Source organism: Helicoverpa zea, chromosome 19 (genome assembly GCF_022581195.2).
Source record: "Helicoverpa zea isolate HzStark_Cry1AcR chromosome 19, ilHelZeax1.1, whole genome shotgun sequence".
Classification (NCBI taxonomy): domain Eukaryota; kingdom Metazoa; phylum Arthropoda; class Insecta; order Lepidoptera; family Noctuidae; genus Helicoverpa; species Helicoverpa zea.
In genome coordinates, this window is record NC_061470.1 from 11,156,090 (window position 1) to 11,168,040 (window position 11,951).

Here is an 11,951-nt window from a genome sequence, read left to right on the forward strand (position 1 = left end):
CTTGTTGAGACCTTTCATTTGATACCCATGTTGATGGGATTTATAAAACTTAAGTTATCCGCCATTTTGTAGAGGCCGCCATCTTGGATTTTAATTTTATATAGTACATTGTATTCTACTGGTTGAGAACTTTCATTTGATACCCATATTGATGGGATTGATAAAACCTACGTTATCCGCCATTTTGTAGCGGCCGCCATCTTGGATTTCATTTTTTATAGTAAATTGTATTCTACTTGTTGAGTCCTTTCATTTGATACCCATGTTGATGGGATTTATAAAACCTAAGTTATCCGCCATTTTGTAGAGGCCGCCATCTTGGATTTTAATTTTATATAGTACATTGTATTCTACTGGTTGAGAACTTTCATTTGATACCCATATTGATGGGATTGATAAAACCTACGTTATCCGCCATTTTGTAGCGGCCGCCATCTTGGATTTCAATTTTTTATAGTACATTGTATTCTGCTTGTTGAGCCCTTTCATTTGATACCCATATTGATGGGATTGATAAAATCTACGTTATCCGCCATTTTGTGCCGGCGGCCATATTGGATTTACAATGTTATTGATATTACTATATTGTATTGTCATCGGAATTAAAGGTGTATACAAAATTTCAGATTAATCGGTTGACAGGAAGAGGGTGAAATTTGAATTACTAAATTTGACCCAAGAATGAATAAATAATAAATAAAACAAACGGGGTAAGCTAAATAAAACCGTTTAAAAAATATATTCGACATGGTATGTACCTACCTAACAAGTGTAAGTTTATCTTATTTTCAACTACTGATAACAAGGACTGAAAATGAGAAATATGGTGATACTATAATTTGGACACAAGCAGTCATAAGTACATCGTAATGATGAAAACATTAGGGGTTTCGGGACAAACCAGGAATTATCAAGCATGAGCCAGCAAATATTAACTAAAGCGATGTAAACGACAATTTAAACACCCTTGTCGTTATTGAAATGTTTCTCTCGATTGCTATAATTATGATTACACATATTGTCAGACTCACAAAGCATGTTATTATCACCTATGTGAGCGCACCTAGATGGTTCTAATATTTTTGCATATAAAATGAGATGATTTAGTTTGCCGTCAGTCCTTCATACTGCTCAGTTTCGACATGAAGCTTTTTGGAGTACTTTTAGCTGTTATGGCAATGGCCCTGGCTTTTGTGGTAAGTCATTCTTTCTTCTTGTAGGCAAAGATAACATCAGCCACTCTTGGAATTCAAATTAAGATTCATTAGCTGGACCAGATTATCTTTTGGCTCTTTTGTTCATCGGATCACCATATCACAATCTTGCCACAAATATTTTACGAGTATGAGACTATTCTAAGTCCTATTCTAAGTTCTAAGTCTGTACCTACCTACTGTACCTACCTACTGTTTATCTTATAACTTCACCTAGTTCCTATCTAGTGTCACCAGTATTGTATGTAAAAATCCATACATTATCTTCCTTTACAATTTCAGCTTCCTTAACAAGCAAACGAATTATTAACATTAGTTCATATGCTGTGAACATTATATATACTACTTCCTTCAGACTTTTCTAAGAGTTATATTTATTAGTGTAATTTGTTGACATTATTTTATGACCATGGTTACAGGGAGCCATGAGCACTGGTGCTGAGCCTGCCGGGTGTCACGGCGGAGGAGGCGGCAGACCACCGCGCCCCCCTCCTTCCACTCCAGCCACCACCACAGCAGCTTCTACTAGTAAGATACTTTTGTCCAATTGCCTTACCTATAGTTCTCGCCAAACTGTTTGACCTATTACGGGAAGACGAGACGCCGAAAACTATATCAGTGGTTGGCGAGAATGCGGGGCCTATGGGCGTACTTGAAGGTTGAGGTCGCCAATCTGCTTGGCGAGAACGATTTTCAACTGAATTGCATTAAACGTTTGTGTAATTTTGATGAAAATTATGTAATGCAAGTACTTCTGAGTTCCCGGTTATCGAAGACTTTCTGGGTTGTATTCTACCTGTGACATTTTTCAAAATATTTCCTTAATAGGTTATTTATAAATATGGTTCTAATTTTAATTATTTCTTACTTCTTTGTTTCAGATGCGACTAGCGGATAATCCACAAAACTTCGATCGTCTGAAAATGCTTGAATAATAATAACAAACGGCACACAATTACAACAATTATTATACGAAAAAATAAAATAAAAATGTTTTGCTCCTATATTTTGTTTCATTGCTTTTGGCAGTTTCATTTTATTTCTATGAAACTATACTCCATCCATAGACATTAAGGAAACACAGGCAGGTAAAGTCTAATAAACTTTTAGCCGAGTACTGAACGCCTCTTAAAATAAATATTTCGTTATTGGTTTCAAAATCCTCCTTACTTACTAAGTATCCCACATTTCTTCCCAAACAGATGGTATCAACTTCACTACAATCACTATTGCTCGAGTTAATCAAAATCTGTCAACTTTCCACCTTGGTTTCATGACTGTATTCAGGGATGAGATTAATTTCTTCCTTAATAGAAAATTCACCATAGAAAATTGAACCTTAATAATGGCGTCCAGACTAGGGCATGCAATACCGGTTTACCGGTTTCGGTTTTACCGGTAAAACCGCCCATTTTCGTGATTTTTAAATTACCGGTAAAAATAATATGTAACCGGTAATTTACCGGTTTTTACTTTTTCCTGATAAAATATAGCAATTGTTCATTTGACGTCAAATTTTCATTATGTAGCCTGAACATAATGTAATATTGCATACATTACATATTGTAAGAGTGTTAAAGTTGCTGTTTTTTAGGAAAGTAAACTTATGTGGCTCCTTAACTATCTCTAGGTTAGAAACAAATCTTCTTTCTCATCTTAATTTTCGGTTATTCTGATTTTCCTGTCAGCTCATATTAGGTAAAAATGTAGCTTACGCTTATTTTACCTACTCTGTGACCTTACAGAGCAAGGGCTTTTACTTCACCACCATGCGGACAGCTCTGAGGACAAGGTGGAGCACACAGTCCAGGTGTGCACTGCCTGGAAAGAGTAACGCCCAAGGGTAACGTGTCGTCGTCGAGGCAATAGGCAGCGGAACCTCTCGCGTCCGGTCCTGGTTCAAGCCATGGTCCGGAGTGAATGGGAAGCCGTCGCCTCCTTCTGCGAAGCAGTCATGCTCGAGAAGGAGACGGCGGAGCGACTGCGAGTTCGCACCACTCATCTCAGCCGCTGTAGTGGAACATGAAGACGGGCGCCGAGTATCGAGAGACGACTCCCGGCCACCGCAGGCGTCGGTCTTTGGGCGGTGAGTTCGGGTGGCTCATTGTTCCTCCGTCTGCATAGACAGCAGACCCGTATCGGCGGCGCGCGTTGTTCCACGCGCTCCTCAAGGAGATATCAGCAAACACAGCGGGGCCCAGCAAGGCCAATGCCTGCTGGGGCTGCGGGATTTTTCGAAAGAGTTACCGCGACCCTGGTCCATAAAATGCCTACGATGTACCATAAAAAAGGTCTTTCACTTCAATGAAAGAAATATTTTTTTTTCACGGTAATTCTTAGCGTTTATCCCGTCTTGTGACAGGGTCCGCTTTCCGTATCTTCTTCTTCCACTTCGCTCTACCCTGGACATCTTCCTCTTCGAGTTCGTAGATTTTCATGTCATTCATTACGACATTCAACCAACACTTTGACCGGGTATATCGAGATTGAGTACATAACATTGGCGATGTATTCAGTTGGTCTCTTTTTTACATGTCCGTACCATCGCAGCCGTTTCTCTTGCATTTTGTCGGCGACATCGCGTACGGATGGTACTGACATGTTTTTTTGTTACGGCCACGTCACAAAAAATATTTACCACCTTAAACGTTATGGTTATAATATCACATTTTAAAAAATACAAAAATTACCGTTTTACCGGTTTACCGGTAAAAATATTTTTATTACCGAATTTTTACCGGTAAATTTTATTTTACCGGAATTGCATGCCCTAGTCCAGACCGGCTGTCGGCCACGGCGACTGTTCTCTATAAGCAGCGAGATATTATAGTGCAACTTTAGTTCAAACAACTCTATTCTTTTAATTCCATAGTCCAATGGGACGGTAATCAGACACAACCTGAGAGAGATTAGGAGGAGGGACGATATTTATTTTAGGTGTATCAATTACCAACTTTATACACATCATACTCAAACACAAAGCGATTACCTCTAGACTGGGGAATCGAAAACGACACCCCGTGCACAGTTGTCTCGCTGAGCGTCTACTAGACAAGGAAAGTGAACCTTAGCGATATTAGATCTCAAAGAAAGTTTTGTTGAATGTGGTAGACCCGTGCGTAGCCCTTTTTCTTGGTCAAATGTTGAAATCCAAATCGAAATATAACAATGCGTTTTGTGAATGTTTTTGTGTTTGTAGGATTTCCATCCTGTTCCATCCTTCCATGAAGAAAGGAAGATAAAACAGGACTTTTCTCAAAAACTATTTTTAACTCTATATACACATATAACACTAGGACTCGTAAAAATGCACCTATGTATGTTCTCATGGAGACAATGATTGAATTAACTTATTACTTACTAGCTTCTGCCCGCGACTTCGTACGCGGATCCTGTCCCTTATGCCAGCGACTACGGGGTCAGCAAAATCAAAGATCTGAATCGTCTGATATTGAATTTTAAGGGCCCGTTGACTTGAAAACAATGGAATACGCATAGCCATTAGAAATGTTCCATATATTTAATTTTTGTACTTTAACGGCAAAAGCACAGCAGACTAAACAAAACGCTGAGAACTGAACCGCAATAGACGTGACCATAGGGATAAAAGTAGTGATTCTAATTATTCCGCATTTAAGTTGTGTGTGGCAAAAATATTACACGTATTATTACGTAAAAAAACATTAAATGTTACTGAGATGACAAAGTCGTGATGACTTAGTGGAAGTCGTGGTGGTTTAGTGGGTAGAGAACCAATCTCTCAAGTATGAGCGTGCGTCTTTGATTCCAGGTCTGGCAAGTACCTGCCAATGCAACTTTTCTAAGTTCGTATGTACTTTCTACGTATATTTTGGATACCAATGACCGTTATTTGGAGGGGATGTTAAACTGTAGGTTCCGGCTGAACATTCTTGGCAGTCGTTATGGGTAGTCAGAAGCCAGTAAGTCTGAGCAGTTTTACCGAAGGGTGTTGGGTTGAGCGGTTAACCGGGTTGTGGAGGTCAAATAGGCAGTCGCTCCTTTTAAAACACTGGTACTCAGTTGCATCGTGACTGGAAGTCGACCCTAACTTAATTGGGACAAAGGCAAATTGAGATAATAACGACAATAATAATGAGATATAAGCATCGCAGGACATCTGAGGCTGATGACGGGGAGTAGCGACCCCGCGGGGCATATATACTGAGTTCTCCAGGGAGAGTATACTGTCCCCCATCTCCGGCCGGTCGGAGTGAACCATGACGGGGGTAAGTCTCACGTCTCTGGCTTGGCTTGACCATCCAGAGTGGAGTCGCTTGAGCAGGGTTAGTAGCCCTGCTCGGAGGATAGGTGCCTCGTGGTAAGTGACCCACAGGGAGCGCGTAATCTGCGTTTAAAATCCGCCGAGGTATCCTCACACTTCAGCCGCTCATGTCCCTGTTGCCCTTTTGTTGCTATTCAGTGACAGATTCCCGGGGGCCCAGTAAGTGAGCTGGCGAGTCTCCACCTGCCATTTTTACATGTATCTAATACATTGTCATCGGCAGGTGCCATAGTTCCCGTAGTTTCCCCATTCCTAGTCCATTAGCATCCCATCACAATAGCCCAAGTAGTATTCATCCACAGTTAGCAATGGTATAGCACAGATTGTCTTTTTTTAACGACGTTCACCGGGGATTGTCCTTGGGTTCATTTCTATAGTGTATAAAGGGATAATTGTCGGTTTTGTGTCACCATTTCATTAAAGTTGTCTCAAAAGGGCTTCAGCGTGTTGGCTTTGGCCTCACGTTGGCTCCCAAAAATTCGGAACTCTGTAGTCCCGTAGTCTGGAAGAGACATACAAAATAATAATGAGATATATATAACGCAACAAAGTCGGAGAGTGGGGGCTCGTGACGCCACGTTTAGGTATGTAAAATTTGTACTAAGCAGTGACTTAACACAAAATTCAAGCGTGTTATATCTTCGTTATTATTTGTTTGTGAGAAGGAGAAAAGAAAAAATACGTGTCCATTATTTTAGGGTTATCTAAAAGACGGACTAATTACTTTTTTTGATTCACCATACCTATTTCATAACATTCATTTCTATACATTTAAAGTGTAGTATTGCTCTTGAAGTTCCACATCAGGTGTTCCAGATCTTCGATGTTTATACGTCAAAAGAGAGAGTGCTTATCAGATTGAACCACTTTTGCTAAAACGTTATATCTTTATAAGCTATAGTCTAGCTGGGCTCCTGGGTTTCCACATCAGGTGTTTTACATCTTCAATTTTTATAAGTCAACAGAGAGTGCTTATCAGATTGAACAACTTTTGCTAAAACGTCATACCTCTATATGCTATAGTCTAGCTGGGCCCCTGGAGTTCCACATCAGGTGTTTTAGATCTTCAATTTGTATAAGTCAATAGAAAGTGCTCATCAAATTGAACAACTTTTGCTAAAACGGCATACCTGTATATGGTACAGAGAAGCTGGGCTCTTGGGGTTCCACATCAGGTGTTCCAGATCTTCAAATTTATTATCTCCGCTGAAAATGCTCATCACATGAAACAATTTTTGCCATGACACCATTTTTGTATCTCTTATAGTTTTGTTGGTCTGTTGGTGTTCTGCATCAGGTCTTCAAGTTTCGAAGATAAATTATAGCCTATATGTTGACCAGGCTTAATACTGACACAACAAAGAAAAAATCATTGAAATCCGTTCAATAGTTCGGAAGATTAGCGTGTACAAACAAACAGACATACAGACATACAGACAGATTTTTTTTTTTGGATTTGTGCTCCATTACTGTTTCTAAACCCCACCCAATTATTATTTTTTTAATATATTCAATGTACAGACACAGTTTTTTTACAGATTTATTATATGTATAGAAGATAAAAATGAATTATTAGTACAATTAAATTATTACGATTTAGACACTTGAGAGTTGGACTGTCTACTGAAAAATACTTCAAGAGGATAAAAATATTTTGGTAAGTATAATAGTTGACCCCTGTAAACGTAATTTCATGATATTACAATTATAGCGAGTTCATGTAATTTACAGCTGAAATAGTTTCGAAACAAATTACCACAAGTTTTCGCATGCTAATTCACCCGGGTTTATATAGTTTTATTTTATTTATCTAAACCTATATTTAAATAATCGTATTTTGTTTCTGCAGAGTTCAACAGCTTCAGCTTTCTTATATTAAGTTTATTTTTGTCCTAATTACAAAATAGAAGTGTTTCAAATTTTGTGGAGGTAGACACCTGAAGGCAGGTGTTTATATGATTGTTTTTATTTGTAGCTCGTTTTTAAGACATCTTCATAATATTGCAATAAAAAAACTATCATCATCATCTCAGCCATAGGACGTCCACTGCTGAACATAGGCCTCCCCTTAACATAAAAAACTATGATCTTTTACAATCTATCAAACATACCTACATACATACCTATTTACATCCAAACCAATCCACAATGTAAATATTTAGCTAAGCCCTATAATTTTGTCGCATCGTCGTGTACAAATCACAGAATCACACTTATCGGAACACTACATTTATAATAATTGTTATTATATCGCCCACCGGATGGAGAATAGTCACAAATGGTCAATTTCCCTAGTTATTCTGTAGTATATAAGCTAGTATAGAATATGGTGGTAGTCAGTTCATGATCAGTAGCTGAAACATGAAGTTTTTTGGAGCACTCTTGGCCATCATGGCTATTGCCTTCGCTGCGGTGGTGAGTTAACTTTCTAATATTACAACCGACAAAAGCATCATAATATGCCTATTCATTCATTCATTCATACTAGTCACTTTCCACCCACTAAACGTACATCTCCACAATGAACGCCAACTATCCCAGTCATAATCCGCTACCTGGATGAAGCTACTGAAGTACCAGTGCTATACATAAAGTGGCTGCCTATCTGACTACCTTTTGCCCAGGCAGACTTTTCGATAGAAAACATTTAAATAATCTGTCCATACCCGAATGATAGCTAATTCCTACCTGCCCATTGGTGTAGGTATGCCTGAACTGCTTCAATACCTCTAAATTGTGTGCATTATTTTAACTTTATATTAGTAGGTAAGGTCATTACATTTATTCAGTTACGATGAGATTCTCATCATACGATTACGAATTGATCCTTGCAATTCTGAGCATGTTCCAAAATAAATCCTGTATTTGTATGACTCATCTGATTGCAGAGCGGGATGAGCGCTCTGCCGAAGACCGCTGGCTGCAACGGTGGCGGCCCACCACCCGGACCCCCACCAAGCGGAGCCCCACCGACCAGTAAGTGTATCTGAAATTCTTGTATTATTTACTAGCTTCCTCATTGGCAGTCGGATAGTGGACTGCTGAGCACGGGGTCTCAACTCCTGAGTCGAGAAGAAATACCTTTGGGATTTTTAAAACACTTTCACAAAGCTTTCCTGACTCTGGAAGTTGGTGATTCACGTTAGAGCACGTAAATGTTGGTCCTGCGCCTGATCTCTCTCCGGTCGTGTCGGATTGCCATCCCATCGGGCTATGAGGGTGAACGAATAGTGCAGCAACTTTGTTCGCGCAAATGCTTATTATACATATGTCTTGCGCAGCCCAAACTCTAATCTCCTTTTTGTATTTTCTTTGCAGACTCGACCGGATAAACCACAGCGACACGGATACTGCTACGATATCGGCTAAATCAAACAACAAATAAATAGTTGCACCAGTTTTATATTTGAATTTTATTTACCCTATAAACAACAGTGTCGTAGGAAAGCGTTTAGTGATAAGCAATACAAACATTGCACATTTTCAAACAACTCCTCACACATTACTCCGAACCTGTTGTTCATCATCATTATTACGATAGCCGTAGCATATGATTCATAAAACACAGAAGCGTAACATCATCATCATCTCCCGAGCCTTTTTCCCAACTATGTTGGGGTCGGCTTCCAGTCTAACCGGATTCAGCTGAGTACCAGTGCTTTACAAGGAGCGACGGCCTATCTGACCTCCTCAACCCAGTTAAACGGGCGACCCAATACCTTTACCTTTAGAAGCGTAACAAGTGATACAATTAATTATTACTTATTCTTTAAAACTAATAAAAGATACTAGGCTCTGTATTTTGAATCGATGCCACAACTCCAAAATTTATACCTGAAATTATTGTCTTGTAATTAATTCATATATTCACCCGATCCGATAAGCAGGCAAATGTCCCTTCCAAAACGTAGGTGCCGAAAACGATACGTCTGCGCGACGATTCGTTTGGGAAACACACACAAACAAGCATGTTTCTAAGCATATTTGCTGCTGCGGTATGCTACGATGGGCGCCGTGAGCAACAGGCCTAACTTGGGTTTAAAATATTTCTGCTAAGTAAAACAGACATGAAGTAAAATATCCATTGAAACCTTTGAAGTTCTTAGTTAAGAAGCTGTTAGTATTATTTTCTCATTTGTAAGGATGAGATCTGATAAAATTAAAATATGTGTTTAAAATTAGAGTATGAGATGTATATTGTGTGCTTATGTTGATGGTTGTGTTTCAATCTGCAAATAAGTAGATACCTAGGCCAACATGTCGCTAGTTATGTCTAAACAGGGTGCTATCTACAATGGACAAACATTCAATAAAATATGTTTTGACCACTAACATAGCAGGTATATTTCGTTTGAATTTCTTGAAATTAATAACAATTTTTGAAGAAATTAGGTGCGTGTAATTGAGTATAATAATTCTTCCAAGGCAAGGTAATAATTGTTAAGCTACACTCAATCTAACTAGATACACACTCTTACATTAATTTACCTATTCACTGGTAGTAGTTCCACTTTGTCTGTTTGTCGAATGGCTCCCCAAGATTCGCAAGATTCTGAAAATCATAACTTTTGTATATAGCATATATGTTAGTTTTTAAGGTATTTATCTATGGGCAATTGATGCCTGTTATAAAGTTTTAAATAAATAAAAATATATAGCTGGGAATTGCAGACCTAATTCTTTCTTCTAGAATCGCAATGTTTGATTCGTATGAGATATACTTAGCGGGTCATAAGGGAGAGTCTTCATAAATATAGCCTTATTTCCATGACAATAACCTTAATTTACATTTAATAGCACAAACTCACGCTTATAAACGCGGAAGATAACTTAAATGTCATAATAACAGAACTATTTGTCCCACTAATCTGAAAATTTACCATAAAATGCACCTAAACTGTCCCACCATTGTGAGATCATTTAAACAGTAATTTGGTCACCTTGTCGTAGAAGAACATTGAAAAGCGAATTTCAGGGTTCTGTAGTTACAAATTTAATAATTACAAATATGCTGGACAAAGGTCATCCCCAAGCTGAAGGAATTTGCCCCCTCATACCTCTGTAGCCCGTTATGCTTTTGAAGTAAAATAAACAAGTAATTTGAAATGGTCTAATGTCTTAAGCCAACTCAGTGATTAATACCTTTATCTAAGTACGTTGCTTATATATTTCCAGCTCGAAAAAATAAATAAATTAAAAGTAAACCTTTGGTTCATGATTCAGAAAAAAATAGTGGTACAGTAACTGAATAAAAAGTGGATTTGATTTGACCTATGGAAGAGACGCGGAACCCATTCTTCGCGCGTACAACTCACTCTTGCCATTTTTGCTTTCAATAAAATAATGATATTAAATCGCTGGCCGGATGAACAATTGTCTCATTCGAACGATTTTGATAGTTTTTCTATAGTATATAAGGTAAGGAGTATGTGTTGGTGCATCAGATCACATTCAGGTGTTGAATCATGAAGATTTTTGGTATTATTGTGGCCATCGCGGCTATTGTGTTCGCTGCTGTGGTAAATAGAACCTCCGCTTCATCATTATCCTCCTGAACTATAGCTACTTTTACACAATGTATAATGTATCCTTTTCTTAACTATCAACTTCTTTGGTCGTCCTCTTTCTCTATTCTAAATGTCTAAGGAGATAAGCCAGCTGCGCAGGATTATTCAGGAGCATAATTGTCATAGAGTAGATGCATTTGCGCAGACACAGGTACACTCTCTTACTTATACCTCAATCTCGTTACCCGATGGGACAGCAATCGAGTAACAATCAGAGAGAGATCAGGTGTAGGACCCGATATAACAAGTGGTGTATAAAAAAAACTGTATTGTTTTTAGAGCGGCCAGGGTCCGCCGGAGCCACCATCAGGCTCACCCCCTGGACCTCCTCCTTCCAGTAAGTACCTGCTCTACATTACCTTATATTGTAAAATTCTTGTGGCACATTTAGTTGCGTTTAGTTTGTCTTAATTACATGCATATTTGTCTCTGTATGCGTACGCTGGGGAGCGCTCAGTAGTGGCCGAGTCAAAGACAATAGACAGGGTGAATCCCTTTTGAAAAAAAAAAACTATTAATTTTGATATTTTTTCTTTGCATGCAGAAACTGGGTGAATAGACTAATCTCATCTAGTTAGTAAGTTTATAGTTTAATTATTCAACTTTTCTTTTCAGACATTACCAGTTAAATGCAACAAGACAATCGAAGCATCTTTTCAATTCAGCAAAGTTATAACTATTATAAATAAACTGTTACAGCATTCTTAGTACTTAATTTTTATTTGAAAACCTATATTCTTAAGCGGAGATTCAAAACTTTTCAAAATTCGGACAAGGTGATATAATCTAGTTTCGTCTTGAGTTGTTAAAAGTGAAGGTAATTTTCTATCGGTCTCGCCAAGTGATATTAACTGTGATAGTGACTTT

At 38.4% G+C, this 11,951-nt stretch overlaps 3 long non-coding RNA genes across 3 annotated transcripts; all 3 read left to right on the top strand.

Annotated features, from left to right (window-relative positions):
- Positions 1-1,127: 1,127 nt before the first annotated feature.
- On the top strand, positions 1,128-2,218 carry LOC124639884. Its single transcript, XR_006985504.1, has 3 exons — positions 1,128-1,196; positions 1,634-1,742; positions 2,096-2,218. It is a non-coding gene; the product is annotated as an uncharacterized LOC124639884 (long non-coding RNA).
- A 5,595-nt stretch (positions 2,219-7,813) lies between these two features.
- Positions 7,814-8,920, top strand: LOC124639794. The gene is made up of 3 exons (XR_006985499.1): positions 7,814-7,932; positions 8,406-8,493; positions 8,836-8,920. It is a non-coding gene; the product is annotated as an uncharacterized LOC124639794 (long non-coding RNA).
- A 2,039-nt stretch (positions 8,921-10,959) lies between these two features.
- On the top strand, positions 10,960-11,782 carry LOC124639303. Its single transcript, XR_006985457.1, has 3 exons — positions 10,960-11,036; positions 11,364-11,421; positions 11,700-11,782. It is a non-coding gene; the product is annotated as an uncharacterized LOC124639303 (long non-coding RNA).
- The last annotated feature ends 169 nt before the right edge of the window (positions 11,783-11,951 follow it).